The sequence below is a fragment of the Phalacrocorax aristotelis genome, chromosome 12 (genome assembly GCF_949628215.1).
Source record: "Phalacrocorax aristotelis chromosome 12, bGulAri2.1, whole genome shotgun sequence".
Taxonomy (NCBI): Eukaryota; Metazoa; Chordata; class Aves; order Suliformes; family Phalacrocoracidae; genus Phalacrocorax; species Phalacrocorax aristotelis.
Window position 1 is genome coordinate 10,314,255 of NC_134287.1, and position 12,613 is coordinate 10,326,867.

At 42.4% G+C, this 12,613-nt stretch overlaps 1 protein-coding gene across 1 annotated transcript in view; it reads left to right on the forward strand.

Moving 5' to 3' along the window:
* The window catches only part of SORCS3 (sortilin related VPS10 domain containing receptor 3), a 317,894-nt gene that overhangs the window by 145,151 nt on the left and 160,130 nt on the right, over nucleotides 1–12,613 (forward strand). The window lies entirely within an intron of this gene.

The window sequence follows — 12,613 nt, forward strand, 5'->3', positions numbered from 1 at the left end:
ACCTGATCTTCTTGAACAGTGGGAAAGACTTTGCTCCCCCAGTCCCTGTATTGTCGTCCATCCACTTGAGAGGTGTTAGAAGAGAGATTTCCACTGAAAACTGAGGCAAAAATGTTGTTGAGTACCTCAGCCTTCTCCTCGTGTGTTGTTACCATTTTGCCAGTCTTGCTCATCAAGGGGTGTGTATGCTTTCTTTGACCTGCCTTTTCTGGCTGACATACCATGAAGCCCGTCTTATTATTCTTCGCATCCCCTGCCAAGTTCAGCTCCAGCTGTGCTTTAGCCTTCCTGACACATCTCTATACAACCAAGAGTGTCCCTATACTCTTCCTGGGATACCTGTCTCTGCTTCCACTGCATGTGCATTTCCCTCTTGCCCTTTCGTTTGACCAGCAGGTCTCAACTCAGCCATGCTGGTCTCTTGCCTTCCTTAATCCATCCAATTCCGTCAATCAATCCATTCCAACCCATCTGTCCTGGCTAAGAAAGTGTGGATCAGTGTTTACAGTTCGAAATATCTGCATCTATGTGGGTTCATGCTTCAGCCTTTGTGGGTTCATGCTCCAACCTAGGTGGTTAGATTAACAGTAAAATATGTCATTGTGTGTAACTGGCAAAAAGATCACAACCATATAGGAAGTGTGTGGCAAAGTAGGAACCTTACAGGTCTCCCAAGATACCTTCCAAAGTCTTCAGTACAAAAGAATTCTTTCTTCAGTTAACTTCACAGTTTGCATCTTGAGTGTTTGTGTTTGATCCTTTCATAAGTGGTTAACTTACGATTAAATCCAAAGACATAACAAAAATCCATGGTGTGTCTAGAAAAAGGACTTCAGCATCTTGGATCACAGACAGCTTGCCCCTTCCATTTGCCTTGATGATATGCAGGGTGCTTAGCTCTTCATAAACTCCATTCAGGTAAAAGTCATTACTTCAAAGTGAATAAGAACTACATTTTCAGCACACTACTAAGGAGCAAAGGCATAAGGGATGTTTATCCTTGTATTTCAGGGGCTAAACAAATATGTTCTTTATCTAATACCTGGAGGAAATATCATTCTGCAATATAGTACTGGGGCTAATTCTCAGTTTGAAGAAGTTAGCTCTTTCTGACTACTTCTTGAGACAGGCTATCAAGCTAGAGAGATGACTGATCTCTTCCAGTGCTTCCTTTTTTTTCCCCTGCTTCTTAGCCTAAGATATCCTCCCTCATGAGTTTGAAGGGAATGTGCGTTTCTTTGTGCTCTGTTTAATATATCCCTTCATTAAAATGACAATCACCCAGCCATCTCCTGGGGGACTTCCTGAAGCTGATTGACTTTTCAAGATGTTCCCACTATATTGATCTTCTGTCTGAAAAAATTCCAACAGGTTTATTTTCCCAAGACAAAGTGTTTTGTGTTAGATGAGCTGCTGAGTGTAAAATACAACAGGAAAAGGAGGCTTTTCTGGAGTAAAATTAAGCTTGAACCAAGCGTGTTTTGAAAGATATTAGCCAGTGAGGTCTTAGGGCATGAGAGTGCAGGAACAATTGTGTGCTTTCTGAACTGGCCACAACTCACAAGCAGATGGTGGGGACGAGGGAGATTCCCATGTTGAGCATCTCCTGTATGGATCACAATAATTTATTAACCTTGATAATAAACAGTAAGCTTACCTCTTTGGAAAGTCTGTATAGACACAAGCTTAGATCTCAGTGTCTGCATTTTGAAGACATGCTATCTTGAATTGAGGTTGTTAATCCTTGTGCTCAGGGAATGAATAAGGCTCACACCCAACCAGTGCAGGTATGAAATATCTACATGCAGTGTAGCACTGGATTTATTTTCATAATGAGAGGCTTAATCTGGCTGCTGATCTGACTGTTGCCCAAGCCAAGAAACTGGGTGACAGATGACTGGTTTCTTCCATTTTCGTGCTTATATCCCTGTCCTTATATTTCTCAACCAAAATTCTCTGCTCTGAGGAACTAGGAGAGGATGTAGTGGCATAACCTGATTGTGTGGATGAGAAAGGGAGAGAATGATTTGGGACCGTTCAGAACAACCTTAGCTTATTGCCCAGCGACCCAGCTGCATAACCAGGCCACCCAGCAAAGCAAGTGGTGCAGCCTACATAAAAGCATTGTCAGCTGTGTAATTCATCCTGAAAGCTCCTTCTGTCTTGTGAATTATGATGTCTGCATTATGAGATGCTCAAAAATGTTTGTGTATGGTTCAGAAAGCTGGGAGGGTTCACAGGCCCTGTCATGGATATTTCAGTGGTAACTGGAATAGATAAGCCTCAAACGATTCAGGAGTGGGCTGATTTTATGTTTTGGTTTATTTCTTTATTTATTTGTCATATTGAAAGAGAGCTTGCCTGGAGACTGCTCTGGTGGAGAAATGTCATTGCAAAAAACCTGCTCAGAGCAATATTAGCCTGAGACTTATTTGTGTTCTTTTATGACTCCAAATTATCTTTGCGTCTTAAGAAAACCTTGTTTAAGTGCAAGTTTAAACTTGCACTATTGCTTTTTCTTGTCTGTGTGGGTTTAAACTTCTGAAGTTTCTTAGATATGCAGAATTCTCAAAAATGCAAAATTGTGAAATTCTTGCAAAATGCTAGCATCCTTTTGTTAATGTTGCTATTACTCTGTAGGTTTATAGATATACATAGGTATAGCGTGTCCTGATCTTTATTGTGTAAAATTGTGTAGATCTACCAATTCATTCACTTGAATGTAATAGGGTCACATTGACTTAAACAAATTGGGAATCTGGTGCTGTCTTATTAGTTGAGAAAAGTAGCATGTGGAGGCTCTCAGTCATGTTGTGACTGGAGGTAAAGATGAGTTCCTAGGTCTAGAAGGGACTTGTTGCATTGTCAGTCCTCATCTGTCTCAGGTGGCTGGATCTCACGAGCTTTTTATTTCTTTGGGGAATTGTAAGAGCCAATCTTTTCCCACGAAGCTAGTTTCTCAGGAAGCACTGGAGTGCTGAGAAGACTTGCCTGGGGTCAGGCAGGATTTCCGTGGAGTTTATGTTCAGCTTGTGTGGGTGTGCTACTGGGGGCCATAACCTTTGTGGGCCACAAGTAGGGGAGTTGCAGGTCAACATAAGGCTTGTGGGAGACAGGTCAGCTAAGGTAGGGAATGGAACGTGTTGCAGCCTGACTGTAAAAGTTGGTTTGGGAATTGTCTGCAATTTTTAATATCTGTGTCTAAGGAACCGGGCTAAACTACCTCCATCACTGCCCTCTAATTACATCAGTTTTGCAAAGATTTGCTGATAGTCTGAAAAAGTCAACGTGCCTTGTGTTACATTAAAGATGACTCACGTTCATCTACCGTCCCCACAGTACCGCCTACCGCTGATCCCAAAACAGGCAATCAGTGTCAAAGGCAAGTTTCTGTTAAACCCTGGCCACAGCCACCATCCCAGGGAGCATGAGTGGACACTGATGTTGGTATCCCCAGCTGGGAAACCGAGATCTGAGTTGCCTATACCCCTCTCTTAGAAGGACAAGGTGACCTACTGTCAGGGTAGTTTGTGTTGCCCAGTGTGTAGTTTTTCTCTGAGTGGTTGGAAGGACTTCTTTATCATCCACATCTAGCACAGAAATAGAGTCTAGTGGTGGGGCAGTTCCATAGTCTTCCTTTGACGTTCTGTTCAATACACATTTAAGGGAAGTTCAAATTTAAATGCACCTAATACCATGGATATTAAAATGAACCTCTGCAATTCCTTCAGAAAATCCTATGTTCAAAGCACTTTCCTTTTGCTACAAAATAATGCAAATTAAAATGATTAGCTACTTAGGAGAATCATTACAGAGCATTTTTAGCTATAGTAATAAAAGTAGAAAAGGGCCTGGGAAGGGCCTTGTTTCTAATTAATAATCTAATTAATATCTGATTAATTAATGAGGCTTTGTCATCAAAGCTGCCTTTTATCTTTGAGGATATTAAAGTGTCCTCTAGACCAAATTTCTTGAATATGTCTTGATAAGGCCATCTTTGCTGAGTCAGTTAAGTGCTTGGAATCAAATCAGTATGCTGCCTTATCAGGGGTGCATAAAACACCTCTTTGGAGAATTAGAATACATCAGAATCAGATGTCAGAATCAGATGTCATATATTTTAGACAGTACAAAAGGGAAGTGAGTAATGATGAAGTGCAATTCTTCAGAGCTGTACAAAAGTAATGCCTTTACACAGATTTCACAGTAGTGAAATGACCAGAGGAGAAAAAGGAGAGGCCTTTGTGAAGACTGTCTTAGCTCCAGATTGCCCCCGTTTCATGGCAGCTGAACTGTGTCTTGGGTGGTGTCTGTAGGGATGTGATGTCCTAGTCTCAGGTCAGAAGCTGTAAGATGATGATTCAGATTCTGATGTCCTTGCAGAGGCTGCTGATGTGGATAGTACATGATTCCTGTATAGCTTTCATGTTTGTGCTTCTGTGAGGTACAGTTTCTACCAGTGGGCATCAACTTTGCATGCCCATGATAAGGACTGCCAGCAGGTAATCATTGGTGTAATGGGGCAAGCATGTGATGAAGAGAAGTGCTTATCCCACCTTCTGAGGAGAAGCCATTTCACATTTCCTCAGGTGTTTGTATTCTTGATTCTGCCAGCAACCATTCTGAAATCCATGTCACATATCTCTGCTTATCTCTGCTCTCTTCACTTTGTAATGCTATAGACTGTGTATGGACAGTGGATATCATTTGGCACTTAATTCTAGTAGTAATTCCCATACATATCCTCACAGAATAACATTAAAACATAGAGCACTGGTACCTTACAACAAATGATGAACTTCTGATCTCGGGCAGGATGACTGAGGCCCTTCACTTCATTTGTACTGCCAGTTCAGTGCATGAACTTTTCTAATCCATTTAGTGGGAGATAGACCTTGCCTTGTTCTAGCCATCTAAGAGTTGAGTGTGTATTGGTTGCTCTGGTCTCCCTTTACACTGAAGGGAGGAAGACACCCTAAGAGAGCAATACATCCTCACCTATTTTAGGATGAATGAGTCACTCGCTGAAGTTAACATTCTCTGTCTCTAGTTAGAGAGAAAATGCGGGCGAAATTGGGAGCTAGAGCTAAATACCTAATTTGTAGGTAGCTAAATTTAAGAAGAGATAAACCACCATGGTACAGAGAAGATGGAGTTTTACTTATAGCTGGGGAAGTAGAGTTATTTGAGTATCACAGTGGGAGGCACCAATCTTTATTACTTTTGTGTCTCCTTATTGTGGGCTATTCTGCAGCAGAATATAAAGTGATGTTTAGTAACCACTATGCCTGCAGCCTGCTGATGGTGAATGCTATTTAGACACCCAATGGCACATTGGTCTGCACAGTCAGTGATTGCCGGGTATATCCAAAGCACCACTGTGCTCCTACAGGACAAGGAGAACAGGAATGATGCAAATATGTGGCTTTCAAGTTAATCCCCACTGTCCCTGTAGGCTAAATATACAAAAATTACATCTCCAGAGACTGCTCATGCCCATCTGAGTAGTCATCTCTCCTACAGAATGACTGGTGTCAACAATCCCCCTGCCTTGTGGGATGGTGATCAAGTGAAACGTTGATGAGCAATCAGCCACTAGAAATGTGACTGATAATCACATCTCCTGTGTTTTATTGCCCGCAAATCCAGAGGTGGGGAATTCTGTACCCTTTTGTCCAATCTCTGAGACATCCAGAGTCTTCCCAAAGGCTCATATTGAATAAACAAGAGAGGATACCTTACCTGTCAAAAATAAAAAAGAAGAATATGCAAGGAAAAAAAAAAAGACTAAGCCGCCGGAGTTCCTAGCTAACTCCTATCTCCTTCATTTTGAACCGTGGATGACAATGACTAATGCATCATGGCAGCTCATTTTGCCTTGCCAGTCTCCACTGTACATTATAAATTGAAATTTATCAACAAAGGTCATCATCAAGTCTTTCAGATATTAGGTGATGGGAATTGTCATTAATCAAAAAAAGAAAGGGGGTGGAGGAAGGATGCCAGTATCATAATAGAAATTGGGGTGGGAATTCTGCTTTTTAAATGACATGCAAACTGAAAAGAAAAACAAAAATTTCAAAGAGAAATTACCAGACCTATGATCTTCTTGAACTTCTTTTTCCCCAGTGGGATCTCTGGTTTTAGCTAATTTGGAACTTTGTGGAACTGAAAGTCCCCTAGAACTGATGGGTTACATTTCCAGAAGTATTGATATAAATCCTTGTGTAGGACGGTAGAAAGTGGTTTTCTTTAGGTCTTTTTAAATACTCTGGATTTTTGCTGATATACTTGGATAGTTGCTTTTTTCATGAATGATCTTTCTGTTAAAGATCGGTTACTGAGGCATCCATGACAAAAGATGTAATTGGACTAGAAAGAGTAGTCATAGGATGATCAGAGATATAAGTAAGTTCTACAAGGAATGGCTAAATAAGCAAGGAGTCTTCAGACTGGAAAAAAATCTGTGGGGAATATGACAACAATCAGTGAAATCACAAATGGCATCATGGGGCTCCATGGTTTCATTCTTGTTAAGTGATGGCAGCGGGCTCTGAAATGTATTATCAAGTTAAAAGGAAGCATCTCTTCATACAGCACACAGTTGCAGTTTTTATTAACATGTGATAATGAGGTTGCCAAGTTTCTCTGTGGGGTTAGGCAGATTTATGGAACTAAAAGCCCACTGATGGCTCTTGCAAACAAAGACATCGTCTTCAATTTAGGAAGTCAGTGATATTGCTGTAGGCTGGGAAAATGCACTAGGAAGCAGTACCATATGCTTTCTCAGTTTCTGTTCACTTCCCCAGACTTTCAGTATTGTGCTTAGTTTTCTTTAGCGGGGCAGGAACAAGGGGAGGCGCTTATTTCTGTTTGTAGTTGTAAAATATTCTGACTTTATTACAGTCACTCTAAACCCATGGTTAGGTAGAAACAAGCTCGCAGCACAGCAAATGTGCTCTGCTAAGTGAAAGATTCACAGAGTACAGATACTTTGATTTCCTTGGTTAGTAAGTAGCCACAGCCCAACACGGTGGTTGGTTTTTTTTGCTTGTTTGGGCTTTTTGTTTGTGTTTGGTTTTTGTTTTTCTTTTGGTCAAGAAAAAAGTGTCCTTGTGCGTGACCAGGTCAGCCAGATGTGCTTGCACTGGTAAGAGTGGATCTTTCTGGGAACTGCCTCATTGTAAGTGAAATTAGGCTCTACTGTTGCAGGCTTGGGAGCTGGACTGGGCTCCCCTAGTTGCCTTGAGGTTGGGAATGATATAGTCCTGGAGAGAAGGAGATCCCAGAGAATTGGGCTAGCAGTGATGGGTGGCATCATGTCTACTGCTTTTGGGGGAACATCGCTAGACTTGCACACATTCCCTGCCTTGGCAGTCATCACCCTGCCTTTCCAGAGCTCCAGCTGGGGCTGGAGTAGCTGCAGGGCCAACTTTGTGTTTCTGTCCCAGGCATTTGTCATTCATCTGGGCTCACAAGCGGCCCTAAGAGATGAAAGGTCGCTTCTCTCTTTTGTATCTGAATATGAAAAATGCTTTGGAAGTGGAGGATGTTCAGCCACCACAGCAATAGTCACCAAAAGCTGGGAACTAGTCTAAAATGTTCAACAAGGAAGAAAAGGAATCATCTGAAAGAATTCGGGGAGGTAGGTCCAGAGCATGCTAACTGACTGATATACTTTCAAAGAGGAGCAGCCCTCTGCCCTGCCTGTAAGTTAGTGGGACCAGCTTCTCACATGGTGCAGTAATTATTGTGTGTTTGGCCTGGTTCCTGATTTAGGACTCTACGCTTCAGTAAGAACCCATTTAGCCATTTGTTACAAAGCTGTGTGTTGGCGTTAGTGCTGAGCCAGCTTTTGCCTGAGTCCAGAACCACTTATGGTCACTAGGGTAGCTGGCCAAAGGGGTTTTACATTTGGGGCTACCACAGCGGGTGGTCAGGCTGGACTCTGACTCAGGAGGGGTCTCTTCTCAGTGTGTCATAGCTTCAGAAAGCCTTTATCTCAGGGAGGGTAATTTGAGGAGGAGGAAGGAGAAGGGAGAGATGGAAATGAATTATTTCACAAGCAATGGAAGTTTGGCAGCCTGATTTCTTGTGTTGTGCATTTGGTTTCTTTGTAGTGTATTAATACATGTGAGGTGTGTTTGAATGTTTTCCTGCATCTGGATGTTCAGAGAGATATGCTTGCTCTCGTGCCTCGTGGGATTTGGTTTCATGCTGCAGCTTTTCTTTGAGTGCTAATAAGTTTGCTCTCCTTTTGCTGGCTTCTGGTTTTCATGAAACCTGTAGAAACTTTGTTCCTCTTGGGTTTTTGTTTCCCTGTCAAACTGGGAGAAAATTGACCAACGGGTAAAAACAAGTTGTTTGGGGGGAATGGAGAGACAGGAACACTGTAGGCAGACGGTTTGCAGGCACGTGAGAAGTGAATGTTAGTCTGGGCTGTGTGTGTTCCTGTTGCTCTCTGAAGCGCACAGAGAATCAGGATATTCTCCTGCTCATTTAAGCAGAGCTGTGCCCCACGTGGTTCTCAACTTGGGGATGCCTGTGAGTGCATGTAGTTAGACTCTGATCTGGAGATGAATTCATAAGCTTTAGTACCTTAGCAAAAAGGCTGAGAATCTAAAATCAAAACCATACCTGCTCCTTCTCCACACACAGTTGGGGAGAGCCACAGGCATAGAGGAGAAATCCCCTCAGGTGGTGCGTGTACACTCCAGGAGGTTGACTTGTCCTCCCAGCCATCCAGTACCAACATTTGCAGCTCTTTTGCTCCTGAGAGACTGATATATATTTTATAGCCTATCTCCATAGCTGAGTAGCTGAAACTGCAAACAAAAACTTCCTTCCTCTGCTTGACAGACCCCTGAGATGGAAACCATCCAAGGGGAGGACTCTAAAAGCTATTCAGATGGCATTCTCTCTGCCTCTCCACCTAGGATGAGCAAGTCTTATCACAATATTAAAGTCTGCTGGCTCAGGCCTGTTTTTGGATTCACAGGGAAGCTCAGGCTCAGACCTACTTGGAACAAGATGGATTTTGTTACCTCTTGGTGCACTGAGTTTATGACTAGGTTTGGTAGAGAGAAGCTTCTCTGCTTGGGTGTGCTCCTTGAGCCCTGCTCTTCGAGGCTGTGGGACAACACTTGCAGCAATGATTAAAATACATTGCAGACCATCAAGTAAGGGCAGTGGGATCAAGCAGGTGATTTTCTTTCCCAAGTGTTTATAATAAAATATGATTACGGGAGAATTTACAGTCTCCCCATAAATTAATTACATTACAAACCTTGCTTTTCCAAAGGGAATATGTAGAATTTGGTGTCACAACCTGTTCAGAGAAAGCCTGCATTTATTAGGTTATATGGATCTGATGCTTGTGTTGCACTGGATCAAGTCTTTCTTCATGTCGCCAAGACTAGCAAAGAGATTCTTCCTCATGGCTGGTAGGAACTGCTAGTTATAAAAACCAAAAAGCTGAATTGGAGTAGGCAAAGGTTCATCCATGTCTGGACTATCCCTTGAATTTTATTGCTTTTCACTGTGCAACCTTTCTTGGGGTATTGCCAGCAGCTTGGTTTGCAGGATGGAAAGCAAGATAGAGGGGACAATGAAATGCTGTAAGATCAATGTATAAGGTGATGTGGGACAAAATGCATGGACTGAGCTTTTACAGGCTTTGTATATATAGCTAGAGTACATTCCACATTTTAACAGTTTCTATGCTACCAGCAGTGTAATGATGAGACTCCAGTGATGGCTTCAATAGAGCAACTCCAAGGAGAACCAGCTAGGCAGGATCAGCTGTCCATGAAATGACCAGCCAAAATTAAAGCAGGATTTTTGGGGTGTGACTTATGGAAAGGGTCTTCTGTACCACTGAGTGTTTTGTCACTTTGATGTTACTACTACCATTCTTGCCCTCCACTCCTCTAACAATGTACTTTGAAGTGGATCCTATTCTAACTAGAGGAATGGGAGAAAACATGGTATCCAGACTGCTTGAAGTGGCAAGCAACTGTAAGGACATGTGGGCTAGTAAATTTGCAGTTAGAAGTTTTTGACTGCAAAGACAGGTAATTAGTAAAGGAGAAGGGTTCAAGTTAAGACTAAAAGATGAGCCAGAACTGTTCTGTTCACCTGTGGGTCACACCTCTTCAAATGTTCAGGCTTGGGTTGCTAACAATTAGGCAGACAATAATTATTTTTTTTTTTGTAAATGTTTTCAGTTTAGGCAGTTTGGTGGTAGAAGTCTAGCAGGTTTAAGTATCAGGCTGTACGCTAGTAATTGTAGATGTCTCCTTTTGGAAAAAATGAACCATTACCTACGCAAGATTTTTAGTTTCTTCTTCTCTAGAATAGATAATATTTCCCAGTATGGCCCTTGGGACTTTGTTAGTTTGAATGGATTAACACGAGACAAAAGCTTCAGATTCTTTGGATGGGAAAGCGCTATGGAAATACAGTATATTATTGTGATATCCTTTGAGATGTTTCTGTGAAGCCAGTGGTGACTGTCATGACGATAAAGAAAGCCTTAAAGAAGCTAACGAAATAATGATCCTACTTCCTTTGTAGCTATTCTTTGAAAGGGTAAATGCAATGAGTGATAATGATTTAATGAGAAAGAGTCATTAGGACACCCAGCCTGCACCTTTAGAAGTGCAAGGCATTTTGGGAGATCTGAAAATGACTCGGAGAACAAAACCAAAGTAGCTCTGTCAGAATATTAAACTGTTATTTGTATTCTCTTTGAATGCTGATTGAAACCAGTGATCTCTTTCCCTGGCTGGTGGCTGGTACATGTGTAGTCCCCAATGTGGCTTGTTCAGTGCCTCAGTGCTGTTGGAAGGATGGGATCAAGGAAGTACCTCAGTGCTTGCCCTCTGTGTGTTACACTCTGCTTCGAGATTAGTGTTACTTGAGGATTCCTGGCCTGTTGAATTTGCATGTATGGGAGGCCTCGTGTAGTGGAATTAATTGGCCTGGATTATTCAGTTTTATTAATCGAGCTCCTTCAGTTTCAAGCTTGGCTAGAAAGGGAAAGCTGCTAGATTTTTTGTGTGGTATTGATAACTAGTGAGTCAAGAGCTTCAGATTCTTTGAATGGGAAAGTGCTATGGAAATACAGTATATTGTTGTAATAACCTTTGGGACACCTCTGTGAAGCCCAGTGAGTATCAATACTATGCCTTAGTACAAAAGAGTATTAAGTGTGAATAGAGTTAGTATTAGCTCTATTTTAGTACTAAAGAGCTAACCCAGAACACAAGGAAGTTATTTAAGACTTGAAGCACCCCTGACTGCTGAGTGTTCAAAGGAGGAAGGTTGGCTCAACCTATTTAAGGACAGACCCAGTTTGCAAAATATTTAGTAGTTGTGCTTGAAAGATGCACAGAAGCAAATGTGTTGGACACACATCAGTGATAAAACAAGCTTTTGACTTCATGGGTCCTGCTACTTGGATGCCTGAAACCAGCTGTCTGGTTTTGCATCGTGGCCTTTTTGGTGTCATTCTGGACTCCACTGGCAGTGAGGAAACCAGAGGAGCTGGGTGCAGATTCTGGCACTGCTCAGTTTCTGCAGCCACTTGGGTGGGAGCTGGCTGCAGTAGCACTGTTTGCTGTGATGCTAGAAAGGTGGCTTGGGCCATTTCTCTGCCAGACAGACAAGGAGCAGAGGATGGGTCTCAGGCAAAACCACAAAGGTGGCAGAGGCTTGCTGAACTTAGAAAGTCAGAAAATTACTGGAGCTTGTTACTGGTAAAGGCACTGAACTGCTACATGTTCTCTAATCATCTGTTTAGTAAAAAGGGTGATATAGGAAGGAGGGCAGGGGCCATGAATTTTCATCTTAATAACATCATAGGTATGTTCAGGTAGGCTTTTTATGAGGGTCTTTCCTTGTCCACCTGATAAGGATTGTGTTTGCTCTGTCCATATGACAGAAGCTGTGTAGGGTCAGGAGCCACGCTTTCCCCACTGTTTGGATGGGATGGGTGAGATTTTCATGCACATTGTGACACCCCTCCTAAAGCAAGCTGGTGCTGACCACTCTTCAGCTGTGGGATCCTGTACTAAGTAGCTGTTGATTTGTTCTGGTAGGAAAAATCTTGTTTGTTAGGAAAAGCAGAGTACAAAAACAGTAGAGAAACAAGCAGGGCAAAGTGAGGTTTCAAACATGCCCACAAATGAGGAGGAGGAAGCTACAGAAAACCCTCTGTGACGAAGCAGCCCTTTTCCCCAGTCACGAATGGGTAATGCCACCCCCAGATCATCTGCTCCTCCGGGTGGGATTTGCTAGTGTAGGGGCCTGAATCTGTCTCTGTAACTCAGAAAAATTAAATGCCTGGCACAAAGTAGGATGGGGGTGACTGAGGACTCAAGATGGCAGTTTAGGCACATTTTTATCTAGACGTGAGTTCAGCTGTTACAATTCTGAGCCACATTTGGATCCCCATCTCCAAGTCAAAAATCAGCCTACTTAAATAAAACTGTTGTTGATGGGTTTAATTTGGAGTCTTCTGTTGGGTTTGTCTGAAAAGAGAATTTGTGCTAAGGGTGCTGCTGAGATCAGAGTCCTCTCATGTAGATATCGTTTGTGATCCCACACTGGC